The sequence below is a fragment of the Ammospiza nelsoni genome, chromosome 3 (assembly GCF_027579445.1).
Source record: "Ammospiza nelsoni isolate bAmmNel1 chromosome 3, bAmmNel1.pri, whole genome shotgun sequence".
Classification (NCBI taxonomy): Eukaryota; Metazoa; Chordata; class Aves; order Passeriformes; family Passerellidae; genus Ammospiza; species Ammospiza nelsoni.
In genome coordinates this window covers 81,949,780-81,972,165 of record NC_080635.1, presented here as the reverse complement: position 1 = coordinate 81,972,165, position 22,386 = coordinate 81,949,780, and the positions used below count along the sequence as shown (strand labels likewise).

The 22,386-nt window shown below is 37.5% G+C and overlaps 1 long non-coding RNA gene across 1 annotated transcript; it reads right to left on the bottom strand.

The window, feature by feature from the left end:
• Positions 1–12,033: 12,033 nt before the first annotated feature.
• Positions 12,034–20,901, bottom strand: LOC132071859 (uncharacterized). Its single transcript, XR_009418223.1, has 3 exons — positions 20,855–20,901; positions 17,275–17,330; positions 12,034–12,215 (listed from the first exon to the last, which is right to left on the bottom strand). It is a non-coding gene; the product is annotated as an uncharacterized LOC132071859 (long non-coding RNA).
• Between the last annotated feature and the right edge of the window lie 1,485 nt (positions 20,902–22,386).

Sequence of the window (22,386 nt, the reverse complement as noted above, 5' to 3'; positions counted from 1 at the left end):
CTGTGATTGTTTGTTTTTTTTAATTTTTTTGCACACTACCTATACCAATTAACTGCCTAATTAGTTTTATCTTCTCTACATGGATGCAGTGAATTTGTAAGAGAATTCCACATGCAAGTAGTTTTTTAGTGAGTTTAAAGTAAATAGAGTTTTAAAGACCTATTTTTATATTCAATATAAAGCACAAATGTGCAGAAAATGTAGAATGACTTACAAAAAGGGAAGCAAAAGTTCGTAATATTTCATGTATAAAAGTAATACCTTCTTTGGGGTGAGATTCTCTTAGAAAACCCAGTACTTATGCCAGTGCAAAGATAGGAATATTTTAAAAACTCTTAGAAAAAATTGTGATTGACAGCAATTTAAAAGGAATGACTTCTGTAGATACAAGGAAACCCCTAAAGCAATATGGATAAGAAGGGGTGAATGGTTTTCAATGATGAACAACAACCTGGAAGTGTGAGAATGGAGGTTTCAATCCTTATTAATTAATCAAATTTCTTCTTTTGTGGTTAGTTACATCTGGATTTTCTGTGAAGTGCAATCTTGCGGGATGAAAAAGTGCAAGGGTGCCAAAATTCTAAGACTTGAATTGAAAGTTCAGAGGCAGGCTTGATTTAGAATTATTGAGTAAAGATTTAGATTTTGGTAATTCACACTTCCAGTAAAATCAAGACATTGATTTACTGCTTGAAGAAATTTGATCAAGTAATAATGATTAATCCGGGAACTCCCATTGTCACAATTTGTTTTCATTTCCATCGTCCTGCTTATCTCCAAAACCAATTTGCCTCAGCTCCTGGCAAAGCCAGGGAGAAGAGTTATATGCCATTGTTAGTTCATTTACAATTTGTATCTGGTTTTGCTCTTGTATATATGTTGGCGTTTTGGAGTCTTTACATAAATGCTGTGATACTTTTTTTCTTATTTCCTTTTGGTTTTTGGTGGGCTGTTTTAAAATGGAGGCCTGTTTTCCAGTGTGGGACTTTTGATGGTTACAACATTTCAATGATGTTGCATGATGGCCACAGGTGGGGGAAATTGAATGTTTTAGAGCAGTTTTTCAAGCATGACACTTTTAAAATATGTAATTTCAAAGACTTTTCAAGGCCACATGAAATTCGTTTTCATAGCCACTCCAGGTCTTGGGGGGAAAAGCTGAAAAGTACTTTTGTTTAGAAGTCTGAGTGATGGTGGGGGGGAAACCTTTTCTTGAGGTTTTTGCATGCCAGTGCACGGCCTATTGCTGTGAGAGAAAGAAGATGGTAAGGCTGCTTGAGGCAATGCACTGGAGGACAAAGTGTTTTCTAGCACTAGAAAAAGAAAATGCATGGCAAAGTTTTGTCTTCTAGTAGACTATATAGCATGCAGAGTTTAGTATGTGTCAAAACAGTGTATGACATTGCTGTATCAAAGTTGTAAAATTAAGCATTATTTATTGAAAACTATGTATTTTTTTTGTAAAAACCTGATCACCTAGAGGATTAATATCAGTGACTTGTGCTAGTGCTACAAACTTAACCAGCTTCTTTACTACAGTACTTGATATGCAGTGTTAATGCTCAGGGTTGAAACCAGTCCACTCCAATGTCTTTTTTTGCAAGAGTTTTTAAATAAAGGAACAACAAAATGCAATTGTTCAAAAGACTCTAATAAAAATGTGTGATCAATCTTCCTATGTGGTTTTATGTGGATTTTTCTTTTTCTGGTGTTGCATTTGGTAAATGCAATTCAGCTATAACAGTGAATCCACTCCTCATTCTGTGGGTGCCTAAAGCTCAAAGATAATGGCAATGTTATATCTTTCAAAAAAACCCTTGACAGGTTTTATGGTCCAGGTAGTGTGTACTAAGTGCTGTTCTGGGCACGCCTGAGAGACACTGAAACACAGAATAAGTCAGTTAGCTTCCTTCTTATTTTCTGGTTAAGACTCTGGATTAAAACAATAAAATATTTTATGACAAACATCTTTAACTTCGTTTTAAAGTTGACCATGAAACAATGAAATAAAATGGATTACATGCCAGCAAACCCCATTTTTCTCTGTATCTTTTTCTACAAACAATTTACCATCTAAATGTATTTTGGCATAGAAAAAATCATTCTGTATTAAGATTCTAGTTATGAAAATGTTTTTATGAGAAACCTGTAATCAATTCTTGAAACTATAAAAAGGTGTTTTAAATGTGTTTATGTGGTGGAAGTTTGTTGTATATTAAATATTGTTTTATAGAAATGATGGAGTTATATTGTTACAAATTCATAATTTGTAATTAATACAAGCCATCTATTGCAGAAATTAACCTTCTAGAGCTCCTGCCAGTAGACATATGCCCATATCCCAGGAAATACACAAGACACATCTCTCAATTGTATTTAATGTCTGTACTTTTGCAAGCTTTTACACAGGGTTGAAAATATCAACTGATAATTCCTTCCTTTCTGCTGGGCAGGGGAGAGGGAGGGAGTGAAGGTTGTTGGTTACCCTTAATACCTAGGAAATAACAGAAAAATTCTAATCAACTTCAGCTGTAACTGAAAGAAACCTTTAGACCTGGGGAGAGTCAACTCAATAAATAAAAAAGTTCCAGATAATTTTGTATGACTCTTGAGCACAGCTCTTCCCATTTTCCTGTTCCTTCCTTGTCCCAACAGTTAGCTGAATAGCTCATTTCTTCAAAAAGCAATTCTTGGATGACAAGTAATTTCTGTTTAACTTATCAGACCTATTAAGAACACTGAAAGCAATCTATATCATTCCAGGAGTCTGTTGTAGTAGTATGTTTTTGTGTGAATGGAGATGTGTAACTGATAAGAAATAAGGGTTTGAATGTGACATGTCATGGTAAACATAGGAAGTTTAAGCTGATCATTGTAAATCAATGAAATAAAATCTTTATATACAGCCACCATACCACTATTCTTTCTGTACATATCAAAGAAGTTTCAAAAAGCATTTTAAGGTATTTTGGAAGGTATTGAAACAATGCTCTGAGAGTATTCCCTGATACTTTGGGGTTTGTTTTGTTTGGGGGTTGGGAGGTGGAGGTTGGTTGTTTGTTTTAATTCCTATAGAGTTTTTTATTCAAGTCCTATCACAGTTAACGAAAGACAAACTAGAAATCTTTTAGAACAGACTAAGGTCACCTCCATGCTGTCTCAAATGTGTCTAGCTGAAGTCTTCTCTTTGGTTCCTCCTGAGTGAGAGCAGTTATTACTGCTTTGGAAAGTCAAGCTTCAGTTCTATGTCAGGTCTTAATGCCAGAGGGAATTTCTGCATGACATGTTGGGAATTTTCCATATCTAGTGTTTGAAAGTGTTTTTGGATTGGTAACCACAAGTCATCACATCTTAAAACCATCACTGTAGAGGTATTGAGCAGCCTGGGTGTTGGCTCAGTTTATTATGGAAGAAAGGATAGAAGCATATGTTTGGAGAAAAGAAGCCCTTGGTATTTCAGTTTGAATACAGTATTCTCAAGTTTGAATGTTAGATTTAACCCTAGAAGAAATGTGTGAAAACATGGACTGTAGGTAACACAGACCCACACAGTTACCTACGCACATTTGCATCATTGCAGACTTAACACTGTCACATACATATGTGCATGGATTTTCATTAAAATTGCTTGCTGGCTGGACCACTCTAAATGGCTATAATGTAATGTCCATTAAAGTCCTTTAAGTCCTGAGAATTTCATGACATTTTCATCTGTTGGTCCTAAAGTGTTGTCCCTGGAGTTTTGTAAGTTTTAAGACAATCTTTTTATAGCTTAATAACATTTTGATAGAATAGTGAAAAATCCCCCAAAACCCCTCACCCAAATGTATAGCAAAACCAAACCAGAATGAAATCATACAAAACCAAACAAGAAAACCACCCTCAAAAATATCTCCAGCTCTACAAATAATTCCCACAACAGTCAGAATAAAAAGATCTTGGCTCTTTCCTCTGAAATCCCATGTTACATTTATTAGCATTACTCTGATTTTTGCATATCTATGATGGATCAGTTTCTTCTACAACTCTGCCAATTCAGTTTAAAGATGATGATCATCTTCAAGCAAAATTGACTCACATATATACTTTAAAATACAAGACACTTTCTCAAAATATAGTGTTAACAAATACTGAAGCGTACACGGGGAATGAAGTGGGATTCATCTGTACACAAGAACAAGATAGTCCAGGAAAGGCATAGTGAAAAAGAAAATCTAGATCTCAGTTATAGTTTTCCTGCTAAGCTTGATACTAACGTGACATTTTGGCATGTACAACTAGGTGGGATTTTTCTTTAAGACATCAAATATGCATAAATAAATATGCAACAAATTCATCTTGAGATTGCTTTCTCAAGTCAGTACTACAAGAACTTTGATTTTGTGTCTGTAAAGTAGCTTACACTTGAGCCTAGCCTTTGCTTGATGAGACTTATTTTGTCAGTGTAATCTTATTGTAATAATACTCCCAAAATCTCTTTAAAGCCTGCCTTTCATTCACCTAATTTCATTCACTTTGTTCTTTGAGTTTTAGTGCTCATACTCTTCAGGAATCAGAAGCAAACAGCTTCTCTAACAGTAGCACGCTTTTTCAAGAGTAGAAAAAGGGTAGCAAATCAGTGAGAAATGCCCACCTGTTTTTGCCCTTGGAAACTTCGACTACAATCTCTTTTTTGGGCTATGGGCAGCCATACCTTGAAAACAGTTTTGTTTTCCTCATCTATTTGTGGCCATTCATCAATTGTGGGTTATCAAAGCCAACAGTGTTGCAAAAGATTCATTGAATTCAACTAGATTTCTGAAAAGCTCCTACTTAAACTGCTAAAACTATCCGTCCTCATTTTGCTTGAAGCTGATGTGAATTGTTCCACAAACAGAATGGTGAAGTGTTATTGTCTGTAAAAGGGAAAATAACAGCAAAAATACCATCACCACCTTCCCCAGATAACTGCCTGTTTGAAATGCCAATCCTGATGTAGCTGCGATGACCTGAGACTTTTCCAGCCCCAAAGAGTTTTTTGTAAATAGACATTTTTGTATATTTCTACTATATTAGTCAGACAGATGTAACATATCACATTTCCACAAATGTATTTTTTATTGGAAACACAAGCAAAAATTTATACAAAGTCATATGCAAATGGAAAATATTTACAATAATGCTAAAAACATTTGAGCAACTATGGCAGTAGTTCTTCAAAAATATTTATTTTTGCTTTCCCCATATCAATCTCTTGCACACGTTCTCCCATTAGCCTTTTCCTGAGCATGTAATTTTTTTACATAAATGAACAGATATAAATATTGATATGTATCACAGTCTTTCATGCACAAATGCAATTAAGCAAATATTACTAAAGCTGCTGTATCAGTCATGCAAAGTTAAGGAAAAACTGCAACTTTACTGAAATCCTTTTAAGTACATATACTGCCGTGAGAGAAAGTGTCCCAAGTAGTTCAGCACCTAGAAGTTGGACACCTGGCATCAGCTGCCCTTCCATGGTAGATTTCTGAACTCACCCTTTGTGCTGTGTGAGCAGCTGCCTGCAGCTTCACTGAAAAATGGCATGTTTGGTGTCCCCAGCATCTAGCTCAGGATTGCATATTAGATATCTCTGTCCACTGAAGGGCTCAAGGAGTTAATAGTTTTATTCTGATGGCAGATCACAAACACTTTCCATTGATATGTTATCCTGTAGGTAGAGCATGTGCTCGGGAAACAGAAAGCACCGGGAATAGATAGAAAGCACATCTAGAATAAAAAATTAAAGCAGAGTCAGCACATAGTCCAGGCACTGGAACTCAGCTGCCTGTATTGTTAAATTGCTAGAAGACAAAATCCCTGACATGGTTTTGGCTGGTGAATGCTAGCACTCTTCCAAAAAATCACTGGAACAATTTGGAAATTAACATGGGCCAAAGATCATTCCCAACAGGCAGTTTGGATTCAGACAGTCTGCTTTGGAAAGAGAGTTTAATAGCATAGATGTGGGCAGACCATGCCAGCTGGCTTCTAAGCTAGGGAAAGACCTTGGTTTAATTTACTACAGCTACAGGTTACAAACTCTATTTCTGGAGTATTTTGACCATAAATCCCTGATAATTTTGGAGAATACCTAAACCTCAATCTGTGGAATAGTCCCAGAGAGAAGCTGTCACCACTGTGTATGATTGGAATGCAAAAATCACGAGGTTAAAGGCAAGGCAAGAAGGAATTTGCCCTAAAACCTCTTCTGCTCTATTACTGACATGTACTACTTTTCATTATATACAGTGTCAGTTCGACAGCTGTGGCATTCTTGTCTACATGGGTGCTCATTCTTAGCAGGGGGAACAAGGAATGAGACTATGGATGCAAATTCTTTAAAATTCAGGGATTTCTTAGAGAATTTCAGATAGGACAAATGCTCCAGCTCATAAAAATGATAACAATTTACACTGTAGTGTCTTCACTCCGAGAATCCAAAATCACTTTACAAATATTGTTGGCCAATTTTGTTCTTCCCTTGTAGTCAAAACACCTACTGAAATCAATTGTAAAATCACTTCTATTGAATCGCCTCCAACTGCAGAGCTGAGTGAGAAGTTTATATGTTGAACAGCTATAGAACTGGAGCCTTGAAATTGCTTTTTAAATTATACATAAGAATCATGCAGTTTATGTTCTTCTAGCACTTCACAGTTAGTTTAGACAATATTTTCATAAACTGCACTCTTAGGAAAAGAAATCAATCCATCTGGACTAGATAAGAGAGAATCATTAAGTATTTTCCTTGCTCAAATATTAACATAAATTAGTAAAATTGATTTAATGTCCTGAGAAAGGAATACTCCCTTGGTCAGCACATCAGTGTTATGGTCTAACCTCAGTGATTACTGAATCATAAAAAATGCTGTCTTCAAACATGAAAGTTTTTGCATTTTTTTCTCCTTTTTTCAAATGCTAAGGATAAGGGATTAAACTGAAGCTAAAAATGCATAAAGGATGATAGAAATCTCAGAATCATTTGGGTTGTTTTACTGGTATTGAACCAAAATGGTGCATCTGCACTGCAGCAGATCTCATGCTTCTTTCTGATGTTCAGTGCTTTCTTAATCTAAAAATGTTCCACTGGTGTTAATAGTGATTTTGACAGAATAAATTTCATCTGAGTATGAACTTAGACACAGGCAGGAAAAACAGTATAGAGTAGGCTTGCCTCGTAAACAACAGGAATAAAAGTAAAAAATTTAAAACAGAAAGGCAAGACAGTTGTCATGAGCTGCCCACTGAGCTCTGTATTTTCTGGTTTTTAGCACCAGTATGAGAGGGCTGCCTCAACAGGATAATTTCCAGTGTGCCCTGACCACTCAGAAGCTGCTTCTGCTTATTGATCCATCAGGATCTGTCCTACTTAAACAATTTCTGAGAAATGTGTGTGCCCAGAGCACTACTCAGCAAGAGGTACTGTGGCTGCCTTGTGCCACCTCCAGCTTCATAGGAGGCACCTGGCAACTCCCATCCCCCCCAGCTTCTCTTGGTGAGAGACTTGACTCCAAGGGAAAGACAAAAAGTAAAACTAAGATTTACAAATGATGAGGGTGAGGACATGCAATCCCACATCCATGCTAATCCCACATCCATGCTGGCATTCACAAACAACTCCTCTCCTAACTGACTGGAGGTGCTTGGAGGGCTTCTCTCCACACTGCACTTGTGGAAAATGAGATCCTGAGCTAAGGAATGTTCCCACTTCCTGGCACCAGCCTTTTCATAAATTATGATTTCAAGAGAAAATTCAGTTATGAAAATTTATTGCAAATAAAAGTGACCTTTTTTTTAATGTATCTTCATGCAGCTCTGTTTGATTCCCCCAGTCATTTAACCAGCAAAATGTTAGAACAGCAGCAGATTTCATCCATGGTATCCTAGAGTATTCAATTAATGTGAAAATACCTTTCTCCAGTCACGCTCAGAAAGTCACTTTGTATGAAACTGGAGACAATATGTATTGAATAATGACCTGATATTGAATAAAGATTCCCACTAGTGCAGGATTAGTAGCCTTAACCATTAGCAAATTTCACGAAATGCTAATAAAATATTTATTTGGCTATTACTTTTCTTGACCTATTAGTTCAGTTCACTAATGGATTCAGTCTTTCCAGACAGAACCTTATACATTTATCTGAAGCTTAGCTCACTATTTTCCTCAGTGATAATACATAATTTTTTTGGCCAGATATATTTTTACTCTATAAAATTTGAAGTGTATCTATACACACACACAAACACACACACACAAACACACACACACATATATATAACATTATGAATATATAAGAAATAAAACACTAATCAATTTTAACTTAAGTATTTTCAGGCACAGATGATTTAAAAGAGATATTCACTACTTGGTTCAACAGTCACTGGTATAGAATATTGCATTAAGAATCAGAAACTACTTACTGTATACTTTATTTTAGGATAGACTAGTCAAATGCATATGAACTGAATAATTCCATGATTTTTGCCTCTATCTAAAATCCTCCTCTAAGAACCTTTTAATGCATCTTGGTTCCGAGTCTCCTAGCTGTACAAATCACTCTCATTCATATTAATGTCCTTTTTGCATGTAAAAGAACTGGGATGTTGGAGGCGATATATAGCAAAAAGGCTTTTGGAGAAAAGATTCCCAGAATTCAGAATTTTTGTCTTTTGTGTGAAACATAAAGCAAGTACTCAAATACTACGTATAAATACATTATTATAAAAGTTATTTTCAATTTAATTTATATGGATTGTGGTTTAAAGCAGGCACTTAGTTCTATCTATATAAGCTGACTTGAATATTACAGTTGCAGAAAAAAAGAAATTTGATTCCATCGTAAGGTTTGACAAGTTTTTAAACAGAGGGAGTATCTGGTAAGGACTGACAGGGTAGCAATAGAATAGAAATGTTTTCTTCAAGGGAGGCCACAGCTTTTTACTGAAGGGCAGCCACCAAATCCCAGCTCATAAAAGTTGTCAGGGACTGGAAATTTTCATTGCCTCCTGAGAGCTCCTTATATTGTGCTCAGTTGGGAGGTTGATGTGTGGGATGGATTTCCCAGTGCAGCGCAGAGAAATAGGTTGCCTCCAAAATACAGACAGTTATTCTAATCAGTTTTTGTCACCCTCCTTTCCAGTAACTTTTTGATGTGATTTAAAGATTTACATATTTCATATATGTAAATAAATGTAAATAAACAAATGTAAATAAAATAACCTTCAAAATAACCTCTTACTGAGAAAATATCAATATTTAAGAACCTTTTTTTTTCCATTTAGGAAAATAGCAGCAGGTTTGGGTTGTCTTTTTGGTTTCGTTGCGGTTTTTTTATTTGTTTTTTTGTTGGGGGTGGGTGTTAAGATTCTTTCTCTTTTCCAGCCTTTTTGCTACTATTTCACCCTATCACCATTTCACCTTGCCTTCATTAATCTCTCAAAACCTAAGTGTTGGCCATCAGACATGTAAAGTACTATGGGAATTCTTTACAAATGAGGCTTAAGTGAGCGGCTCAAACAGAAGAGCTTGCCTGCTATCTGAGACATCAGTAACAGAGAAAATGAACTTGAACGGGCATCTGTAATCTTTTCCTCTCTTTCTATAAATGTATATTTTTAAACAGATGCTTCAGTGACATTTGAAACAAATGTGTATATAAAATATATGTACTAAGAGGAAGGAGAAAGAGTAAAAAAAAATCATGTTGCTGCTGCCTTTTCCCCTGGTGTGCAGCATGTGTAATACATGAGAAAGATGACATCACCCACAGAAGGGACTGGATTCACAGACATGCTATAAATAAATCATTCAACAAAATGAAGAACCAGCAAAAGGGACAGTCAGGGTCATATTCTTAAACATGCATTATTTACCCAATAATCTGGATCATCTCCTGTGGTCTTTCCAGTTTCACAGGTAAATACAATAAGCATTGCCATCTGAAAAGCAAACACACAACCCGTGCCCCCCATTTGTATTAGTTTCTTTATGTTTGCAGCTAATGGATACAGAATAAATTTGAATAAATCCAACTCTACGCAGTCACTTTCTTGTAATTTTTATAGAACCATGTGTGACTACGGTTTTGGGTTTGTTTTCCAAGAGCAAGATGGAAAGACTCCTGCAGTCCCAGGGGACATGGGATAGCGTGGGCAGTGAGGACCCAGTGCACATAGACTGAGTGTGGCTGGGCTCCAGCAGTCTAGGAGGGAGACAGGGCCACCACTCCCAAGGCCTAAAGCCACCACTCCCAAGTCCCCAGGCCAGAGTGAGTCCCAGGGAAGCTTTCTGCCCCATGAAAATTCCCCTGATGCAAGTCTCAAAATTTATTCTGGTATTTAGATGCCTGCATCACTTGGGCTTTGCAGATTTCAGGTGTTATTCAGAGTATGTACACACACCTAGATCTCTGTTGAGGAGGTAAAGTGCTTTTGGTGTCAGGAAGCTCATCACTGCCTAACACTGCAGGTGGTTAAAATGCTGTGCTGGGACAGAACATTCCTGCAGCACTGGGGGGGATGGCTACACAACCTGCCCAGCTGTGGTTAAGTGAGCACCATGGAGAGCAGATATCTTGGTTTTCTGGGAATTCAGGAAGGTTACAGGAGAGGGGCCCTACATCAATCGGATCACTATGTTTAGCACACATAATTTGTATGGTTCCTTCCTAGAAAAATTGCTTTTCTGTGAGAGATCTGTCTCTGGCACCTTTCTGAGGCTGCAGCTCTTGGGCCTTGGGAGACCTGCCTGGGGCTTGGGCAGATCCATCTCTCTGCTGCTGGAGCTGGACCATGAGCACTCAGCACAAGATTCATGAAGGCAAAGCAAAAATACGCACAACGATATTTACCGTCCTACAGCTATTTGTATAAATCATGGCAGCATCAAAGAAATGTGTCTTCCTCTTGGGGTAGAGGGTGATGGGATTCCTGTTTAAATTTAGTGCCCGGGGAAGTGAGTTCACAGCAGAGACCTCTGAGAATGCTCTGTCTCCTTCACAAGCGAGCTCCACTGCTATTTACAGCCTCCAACCAAGTGCCAGACACAGCAACCTGGTAAATGTACAGATAAATATGGATATGCTTTTTTTTTTTTAATTGGGACCTTGTAGAATGCTTTCGAGTTGATCCACAGATTCTAGTCATAAGGGAGAATGCATTTATTAAGAAGATGCATGAATAGTAAATGGAAATCATATTTTACTTTATATTGTGCCAAATGATGCAATTTTCTTTGCATAATTCAGATCTGACTTTTATTTTTTCTTTGTCCTATGTTTTTTTCCCCAAAGTTTCCCCATTCTATAAAACACGCATTAAAAACTGTGACCTCTATTCCCCCTATTCTTATTTTTTACATTTTCCTTTTTGCACCTCTGTAAATTTAAAAAACCTTTTTAGCTCTGGAAAAGTGTAAAGCAATAGAAAACTGAAACTCTATAATTCTGTCTTTCTGTTTCGTGTGAAATACCTTTTCCACTTTTTTGAAAAGTTATAAAGTGGCAAAGTTACAGAGTTACATTTTACTTGTTGGAACTTTACTTCTTCCAAAGTTTAGGAAGTTTTGAAAAGTTACAAAGTGTCAGAAACAAAATTCAAAAAGTGAGAAAACTTCCCAGAGCACTTTCATTTGCTCATTTTCCCAGAGGAAAAAAAATTCAGGTAAAGAGACAAAAAAAAAAAAAAAGTATCTAGACAAATAAGAGCATAGAAACACTACAAAAGTTTTATTTTAAAAACCAATAGTTTTTTTCACTGTGAAATGTTTAAATTAAAATACTTGTCAAGGTTTAGCTGATCTCTGCTGTGCTCTCTGACAAAGAAATGGTAACTTTCGGATTTTAACAATACCAGTACCTTTATCAATCCTCTGGACAAGGGGATGGAGTTCATCCTCAGTGAGCTCCAAATGACCCCACATGGGACAGAAGCATCGATCTGCCAGAGGCCAGGAAGGCTCTGCAGAGGGACCTGGACAGGTTGGATCAGTGGCCTGAGGCCAGGGGTGTGAAGTTCAACACGGCCAAGTGCCAGGTCCTGCCTTTGGCCCACAACAAACCCTTGCAATGACAGGCTGGGCAGAGGGGCTGGAAAGCCATTCTTGTCCCTTCTCTGACTCAGATGGAGCAGACACCGAGTGGGTTGCTCCTGAAGAATCAGTAACCTGTCCTTCAGTGGAAAGGAAATATCTGAGGAAAAAGGTTAGAAAGGAATGGATGAAGGCATGCAAGAAGTGGAAGAAGATTGATATGATCCTCATGTTCTTTCTGTTCTCCAAGGAATACAGATAGCAGGAATGAGCTGGCCCAGACTCAGCTGTCTGAAGTCAGGCTGGGGTTTGATGGGGAACAGAGACCTTTCAGAAGCACTCCCTGTTCATGGCAGTGCTCCTTGGAGTTCTGGACGGCATGGTAGGCATAGGTTACTTCAAGCCTAAAACTGTTTTTGTTTCCTTGACCACCACCCTCCTTACTGCCTGCCACAGATCTGTGGGGCTCCTGAACCCACTAACCTTAATTGCTCACAGCTGTGACCCACAGTTTGGGAATTGCTGACTTGGGCAGACAAACATTTTTCTTGTATCTTACTCAAGAAATGGGGCTTATCTCTGTATTCTGGGATAAGTTATTTAGTTCTTTTCTGTGATGGTTGGTACTGTACACTTCTTCCTCATCTAAATTCTCCCTGCATTAATAAAAACCGTGTAAAACATGGGGTAAAATGAATATTGGAATAATGCAGATTAATTGTAAATAATTCAGAAAAATATAATGTAGAGGGAAAAGACACTGGGAAAGTTGTTTTACAAGGAAAGAGGAAAAAAATTCTACATGTTTTTAGATTGACCAAACAAGACTTAAGATGGGTATGGTAACATAATTATTTGCAAACCGGAAATACCATGACTGAAAGGAATGGTTTATTTTGGCACAAGGATTATAAGTAAGCATGACAGGATGAAACCTAACACCAGACCTGTCAACCTACTAGATGAAGGGAGCTCTACAACCACTTCTATTAAAAGCTGGATTTGACAAAGAACTATTCTAGGAGAGCATTCTCTACTGGCATAAAACATGTCCAAATACACCTCTCTTTGCTTTAATTTCAACAGTCCAAGTTGAAAAACTGCTAGCATATTTGTACAATTGTTTGTGTGTTAACACAGTACTATCAAGAGGTATAAATGAAATTGAATGTCTGCTTAAGAATTTTATATGACTACTTTTATTCTGAGCTTTAGCAAACCAAAGAACAGTAATGAACCTGTCAAGCTTATCAGAAAGACAGAGAAACATTTGCTGCCAATTTTTTTTTAGAGCAGGGGAAGAGGTGATGGAGGTCAGCAGGACTGCTAGTAGGATTCCCTGTGGTTTCCAGAGATCTCACAGTAACATGTAAGTAGTATTTAAAACCCAAATGGAGTACTGGTGGATGGGAGTGGGAGTGGGAATGGAAAGTTCATTCTGCACTCCAGCTTCCTTAATTCTTTGCAGTGTGAGCTGAGGAAACCACACTATTGCTGTCAAAGGCCAGGTTAACATTTAATAGCCCTGTAAAACTTTAAACTTACTTTCAGAAAGTCTTAAAACATTCTTATAGCTTTGATTAAAATTCAGTGGAACTATTAGGCTTAACCACCTTTCATTTAAGATAACTTTGAAAAGTCATTAACCACTGTTAAAGGAGAAGTAGTAGAAATCTAGAAAGTAGAAAGCAAAACATAAATACAAAACACTGTTCAATCTGGAGACAAATGTAAGGTGGCTCAGGAATCATCCTTACCTGAATAGATGTATTTAGATTTTGAAAAGCAAAGAGAAGTGCCAAGACAGAGGAAGGGAAGGGGGTTGGCACAGCTGGAAGGGAACTGCTGTGTGGCTCTAGGGCTATGCTTACAGTGATAGGATACAGGATAAGGTTTTTTTAAGTGGAAAGCTGTCTAAAAACCATGAAGACTGTGAATGGTGAAATTTGTGTTCAGATATGTCATGCCTGACGAAACATTATGTACAGCTTTTTAAACTGTTATTTTCTTCATAATTTATTTCTCTTTTTACATAAAACAAATTGTAAGATACCAAATTTTGTCTAGTGAATAAACCCACTAACAGTGATGACATGAAGATAATCTTTCCTTTTGATCATTATGTCCTTCTCTCTTAGCTGAGAATTAATCTATTCAGAATTTGATATACTGTACCTGAATAAAAATTCATTAAAATAATTTAAGCAAATATCAATAAACCACATGTAAGACAATAATTATGCTTCAGACCTCAGGTTAACTAAGTTGATGACAATGGTTGTGATTACTTTTTTTCCTAAGCCACAGAACAGCTGGTACAAAACTCCTGACACAAGTGAAAGAGAGAGAGAAATTTTAAATACCAATTTTTAGATTTTCACATTCATTTTCATAAAATTAATCTGATGTATAATTTTTCTCATAAAGGAATGATTTCCCTAGACATAAGAGTGAATAGCTTTTTCTAGATGCTGAGCGTTCCACAGCACAGAGCAAAATGAGAGGGTCCTGTTTGTATAACTTTTGAATTTTCCACTCAAGGCTTCACAGGAAAACAAGTCCTGAATGTGTAATATTTACAGGAATTGTTCACAAGACAGTTGAAAATCTTCTCTGGGAATCCAAATCACAAAGAAAGTACCACTGTGGATCTGTTTGCAACCGCTAAAAAGTTGATCTGGCTGCTGATTACTGTTAGTCACCTGAAGATTACCATCTCCATTACAACAATATTGCCATAGATCATTTTAGTATTCCTAGAAGAAAATCAGATAAATTCTTTTAATTTGTCACTGAAAGAGATCTCCTTCCAGCAGACAGAATAGGCACATACACCAGAGTCATTTTGAGCCTCTCACCTTGCTGTACTGACCAATGTGAAAATAATTTTATTACTTGAGAAGCACACAAAACTGCTTTTGGAGCTCTCAAAAGAAAACTAAAAATGTAATTCCAATATACAGGATGTATTGATCTACATATCTCAATTATCAGTTTGTGAGGCATCATTTTCACTTTTCACCATACTACCACCCCACACAATTGAAGTCAAAATCAAGTCCAGCATGAAACTTTATGTCATCTACTAACTCCTATTGTAAGAGCTTGTGTTTTTCTCTCATTGTCTTCTAGTAATGCAGTGTTCAGCATGGTTTCTGGGTAGCTTTAAATATCAGCAATGTATCCTTGTCTGTAGATGCACTGCACATGTAGGCAATTAGGATCAGGAAGGTCTCAGTCCTTACCACTGCTAATTCCACCATGCAGTCCAGCTTCCACATTCATTGTTGTTTTTTGTTGGCAAAAAGGAATCAAAAACTTGATTCCATGATAATGTAATGGATACAACAGTCACAGTTTCCTTCACATCTGATGTTGCTAACAGGAAGATGGGAGTGTGTGGTGGCCTTTCATACCAAGGCTCAGGGTGACCTCCTGGTTCCAGTGAGGATTGTACTGAAACTCTCTGTGGTTTGGAAGGCACTAGTATTTATTTTATCCTTATTCTATAAACCTGAGTTTAAATGAGTTCTTTTCTAGGGGTCATTTCATCTTCACCTTTAAAGGATGAAAGGGTTGTCCCTATGGGTAGCATTCATCTCACTTTAGCAAAGTGCATCATTCAAGTTGCTGCACCTGAGAAAATGGTACCTAAAGCAGAGAATCTGAATTGTCCTCCAGAGAGTGATAATGAACTCTGAGGTGACACAAGTGGATATCTAGATATTACATCATTAAAGAAGGTGAAATTAATCCCATCTTATATATATTATGATTAGCTCATAATTAATATTAAAACCAAGAAAAATACAGTGAGCAATGGAATCTCTGTTGTGAAATACCAAACAAAGACTAATAAATAACTAATACTATATTATTCAAAGCAAGGGAAGCTATTAGAACTTACCTTCTCAATTCAAACTCGCTGATTAATCTAATCAGATAGAATTTTAATACAACTGCACCATTTATTCTGTGGAAATCTTATCAATACTGCGTACAATGGCTTCTGTTTGTTGAAGACTGTCTGACATACACCTTGCCATTCATTGCATGATAAGGTAGCTGTCAGTTATACTTAAGTGTCTTATTGTTGTTGGCATGTGTCTAAATAATACACACAATGTGTTTCTGAAACAATCTAATGGCTCAGCTGAACTAAAACAAGATTTAGTGCAACACTTGGGAAGTTGACAGGCTGTCTTCAGTGTGTTGGACAAGGTATGTTGCAGTAATGAGGTTTTAAGTTTGTGTATTTTCTAAATACAATATCACATGGCGGTTGAGAATCTGATAACATCCATGTGTGGTAGGTACAGCAAATGAATGTTGTGGTCATCAATAAACTTTTGGTAGCTTCCATTTAAAAAGGAAATGTGCCTTTGGCATTTCTACCTTTCACTGATCTGTGGATGACTAGCACAAGATCTCAAGGTAGATTGTCTTCACCACTAAATAATATTTCTAGTAGTCACTAAAAATCTTTTCAGATATTTCAAAGTCAGACGACATCACCTCAGAATCCATTATACGCCCAGTCTTTTCACAAGCCAAGTATAATCTCACATATTTATCTTCTTCTTTATGTTGAGTCAATTTGGGTTTTTTTTTTCAAATTTCTCTGGATTTATCTTCCAAGGACAGCAAGAGTTTGACATGTTACAGTGGTTCTGATCTGCATGAACTTTACAATCCAAAAGCTACAGAAAATGGAATATAGATAGAAGTGACATAGAGATAGATACAACATGCAGATAGATGCCAATGTCATGGCCATAAAATTACATTCTTTTCTGATTTTGCCACCTCCTCTATTGTAATTAATTTATTTTATTGTCCTATGACATCTACTTGACTTCATGAGCCATACAGCTTTAGAAGTCTCATAATATGTAGACTTTTTTCTTCTTGTTTCAGCTAAGGAAAATATGCAGTATAACTAATGGCATTGGAAAACTCATCTCAATAGGAACCTAGAGGTAAACAACTGCATCTGCAGTATATAATCTCCTCTGCAAGATTTCTAATTATTGTTATGCTTGTGTAGTCAGGAAATCATGGTCTATAAAGCAAGCCTAATTTCCTGTGGCTTGCACCTGAACACGATAAAAGCTCTTGATCTCCTTTCCTTCTCCAGAGGCAAATCACAAAACTGTGACATTGCTGTTTAATCCTACAATGAGTACCTATTTCCACCCATGTAATCCTGAAAGTGTTACCTTGATGAATGCTTGACCAGGGTCTCTCTGGACTTTGTGACTGCCTTAATGTTTCCCTGTAATAAAATGAAGATATGCAGCATTGATTTTATTTTTTTTTTTTTTGTACTCTCAATAATTGTATGAGTTTGGCAAAAGACACTGATTAGTTTGGGCACAACTGTTTTTCTTCTTCAGAATTCTATGGCAGCTTGGGAGGGTGCTTGTGTTAGACAGAAAGTTAATTACTACTTCTTTCCTAGAACAAAGAGAAGGCTATATTGATTAGATGTAGCTGTGAAAACACTTAAGAAAAACAAAGCCCCAAGTTTGTCCTATGTAATGTGAGCTTTAGTGCTTGTGACAGGTGCCAGATTTACAGTACTAGAGACTAAAATCCTCTCTACCCAAGGCAGGTATGGCTTTCCCCTGCCTGTCACTCAGCCATGCTCCAGTGGGAGAAGCACCAGATGTGCAAAAGCACTTCATTGCTGTTTAATCCTTTGGTGCTGACTTAGTGGGATTGAATCAGAGACATCAACTTATTTCACATGGGCCAACAAATAACATTGACTTTGCAGCCTCTGTCCAACAAAGCTGTTAAGCACATACATAACTTTAAGATCAGCCATAGCACCAACTCCATCAATTCCACTGCTTCAAGTCCTCATTCACTTCTGCCTTGGAGAGGATTTGAACTAGTGACTTACAACTAAAACATTTCATATCCTTTCACTAATCCCCCCCAGTCACTTCCTAACAAACTGCCTTTGGAGACATATAAACCAAACCTCACACTGATCTCCTTGGCAGTACATTCATGTTTCACAATGTCTAAAATTCCCCTGTACCAGAGGAATCACTTTTATTTTGCTGGTGTTTGTAAATCTTGACATCATGATTTTAAGTTTCCCACTTTGAACAGTACTTCCTTATATGTTTAATCCCAAGAAAACTCATTACTTATTCAAGTCTATTAGGTCTGCATCCTCATATTCAATGAATACTTATTGCTTTGCAAAAAAATAAATATCTTCAGCAACATATCCAATCTTATATACTAAGAACCCTTCAAATGAGCTGCTTGTGGTAAAAGGAAAAAATATATATAGCGGTAAATATGAAGAAGGAATGGAAACTGAAAGCAGCACTAAAGTGTTGCTCTGAAAATAATTTGGTCAGGGACCAAAATCCTATTAATATACAATTATAATTATTTAGATGCTATAAATGACTTGGAAACTATGTGTATATGTAAAGTAGCCAGCAGAGGTGTCTGATTCACACCTTTACAAGCACTTTGCAAAAGAGAATATTTCTGGGGGAAGTCTCTCCATCTGCATCCCACATACAGAGGATTCCTCCTGCATTAGCACCCTGTCACACTGGGATTCTGTGCCTCCTGGCTGCAGCTACCAGAGAGACCTCATGGGTTTGTCCTGGGAGAGCACTGGGCACAGAGCCATGGAGGTCTGCATCGTGTTACACCAACACTGCCTCCCAGTCAGCCCTTCTGGGCAGCACGGGAAGGGAAGCAGCTACTGCAGGTCTCCTGAGGGCAAAAAGAGAAATCCTTCTGAGCTGAAGGCTGGAATAGACTTGCTAGGCTATCAGATCTAGTTCCTCATATTACAAATGACCTTTTATATACATATTACATAAGTTTTTTCATTATTTGGTCAGTTTCCAGCTCAGCAGATCCTGCTACTGACAGAAATTGTTTGACCACTTCACTGCTCTACTGATTTCAAGTATATTTGAATTTTAACCTAAAGTTGTGTGTGCTACTGGCTTTTTATATTGTCACTGTCTTTGAGCTGGAGCCAGGTTCTACTGCATGAACCTGCTTCCTTATCCACACTAGAAATACTGCTCCTGTCAGCATTGGCTTTTTGCAAGTACGTTACTTCAATAGTTAATAGTTATCCTGTGACTTGTTAATATGCCCAGGTTTTTCTCTTCCTCAGTCATTTCTAACAAATGAGCTCTTAGCCTGTAGCAGAGGCTTTTGTTATTAGTCCGTAAGTGCATGACCTTGCATTTTGTAGTATTGAATTTCAATTACTCCAGCCTACAACGTCACGCAGTTCTTCCTGTGTGTTCCATCCCAGCCATCCCTTAGAGTCATATTCCCTCCCAACCCTGTATCTCTAGGACATATCAGCACCACACCAACTATTTTTTACCAAGTGCATTAAAAAAATGCACACTAAATCAGCACTAAGGATCCATGCCTGGGAAGAGGAGTAGAAGCCTCCCTGATGTAAAATACATTACACCCAACGCTTATTTCTCATGTCAGCACTAGAAGTTGGCTAGTCCTCTTTTATGCCCTTGTCCTGTTGTGATCCCTATTTTCTCCAGCGTAACTAAAAAGTCTCATAGTATTACACAGTAGATTACAGTGTCACATGCTTAACTGAGATCAAGAAGTAGCTGTGACACATAACAGTTTTCTAAGAAAATTGTCTTTTCAGAGAATGCACACACAAAATAACAGATATTTCAATCTAAAAGTATATACAGCTATTTATCTGGCAATTACCTATCACCTAGCTCTACATATTCATGAAGAACTTAACTTTTTCCTTTCTTTCTCAATGCTTGTTTTCTTAAACTCTGCCTATCAGTTGGTGGCTAACAAATCCTGCAGTCACAACTTTTTTCTCTTCCTTAATACAACATTCATATGGCACCACTTCTGCTTTAACTAGATAATTTTCCAGAAAGATTTGAATTATTTTGTGATTGTGCTCTCAGTGAATCCAGTAGTCTTCCAGAATCATCCATCTCCTTCAACTGGGCAGTCCTATTTTCTGCGGGGACGTGTTCTTACAAATCACCCATTTCACTTAATGTTGTCATTACAGTGCAGGAGTTCTGTTGTCGTTACATTGCAAGGGTTCATATTACTAGAGTTTTGTACCTTCTTGATGTTTCTTGTAGGCAGCTCCTCCAGGCACTGACTCTTTCTTGTCCTCCCAGTAGGGAACTGACTCCAGTTCCCTCAGAGCCAACCAATCCACTCTTTTGTAACACTCTTCTTACTGGCTACAAGTGTGGCCTGTTAAAATCAGGCCTGCTCCTAATCTTTAGTAACTAACCCAGCTGCAACTCTTTAGGGGATAAGATTACATTCTCTACCACCTTCATTTACCCATCCTGTATCCCCCTACAATTCCCCCTTTTTCTTTTAATTACAGAGCTGCAGCATTTCTAGAAGTACATATTCAAATAAATTAACATTATGACATATTAATATATTTCATTCAGAACCAATAGTTATACAGATGTTCAGACAACATATTACAGTACAAATATATATATGTTTCTGAGTGTTGGTTCAGTTTTGCAGCTTTTCTGAGTTTACAAAGTATTTATCTGCAAGATCTTTTATACTCATATTTAACAAACACTAATATCCGCAATTGATATATTTGACCAATAGTTTAGCATTCAAGTCCTGTTTGCCCTAATCCATGGGGTCATATAGTCAAATCCTGTTTCCCTGAATCCAGAGGGTCATTTCTCCCAAATCACATCACGGTCACCATTTGTTGTCATTATGGTGCAAGGGTTCCATATTGCCAGAGTTTTGTACCTCCTTGATGTTTCTTGTAAGTAGTTCCTCCAGGCACTGACTCTTCCTCACAGCAGCCAACTGACTCCAACTCCCCTCAACCAACCAATCCACTCTTTTATAACACTCTTCAGATTGGCTGCAGCTGTGGCCTGTTAACATCGGGCCTGCTCCTAATCTTTAGTAATTAACCCAGCTGCAACTCTTTAGGGGATAAGATTACATTCTATACCACCTTCATTTACCCACACTGTATCCCTCTACAACCTAACAGCTTCTTACATGCTTATCACTGCACCAAGACCCAGATACAAAGAATCCTTAAAATAAATTCACCTGGACAACCTTCAGGATGCTCCTGCTGGAAGAGCCTCAATGGAGCATAGTGAGAGTTCTGCTGCTATAATAGACTCTAGTCTGCTGTCTGTACTTTGCTCACATATTTGCAGGCAGGATTATATGAGAATTTCTAAGAGTCTACACTTCTAACAGCAGATAAAGGAATAAGTAGATATCTAAGTCTCTTTGGAAATCTAAAAATCCTGTATTTCTAAACGTAATGTTTAGAACCTAAAATTTAGCATGTAAACTTGTTCCAGCTATGGATTATTAATCTCTCCAGCCTTATTTTCTGTGGTTTTGTGTGCATGTGCGTGTGTGTGTGTGTGTACGTGTGTATGTGTGTTTCCAGCCCTTGCTAGATGGTATACAACAAGGGAGTTCACATTTCTCCACCCAGCCTTGCCTGCATGGGCTGTGCCCTGTGAAGTTTGCTTTAAGCCACAAATGAAGAAATGCTATTTTTCTTACTTATTGAGGGCAGACTTGTGCCACAGGGCTGCTGCCTGGAGCCCTTTTTCATGCTTGCATTGTACACTACTCAGACACATACCCAGGAAAGTAGATGCAAAGAGTAACCTAAAAAGCTACATTTTGAGCAGGTGCACAGAGGTTATCTATGCTGCCAGATGGATATACTTAAGAGGAATGAACAGATAAAGTAATATCCATATTTCAAGGAGTGTTTGGGACACAGTTCAATAGGTCAACAGAAGCCTTGTTAATTTTCTTAAATCATATATAGAATATGAATGCATCAGTTATGATTTTTTAAAATTTATTTTATTCACCAAAAACTGACATTTCAAGAAGCATAAAATGTTATTTTACTCTTTCCCCAAACCAGTCCTTTCTTTAATGGTTCATATCAAGCCTTTATAAGGGCAGAGGAGATGACACATAGGCTATGCTATATATTGTCTTAGATCTGTGGTGCCAGCTTTGCATTTTCATTGTCTCTGCCTAATTAGATCAACTGGCAGTTCTATGACAAGGGAAAGGTTATAACTGACATGTACAAAATGCTAATTTTGCCTGCTTTCACTGATGCTCACCAGCACACAGCTCTGTGATCTCCTCTCAGCAATTGTCTTCTAAATATTTCTGTGCAGTGATTGGGTGAAACCTTTAATCCAAGTCTAAATAATTCTCTAGACAGCTCCTCCTCTCAGCCGTGAGCATGCAGGCACCTGAGCTCAGATCACCTTGCTGCT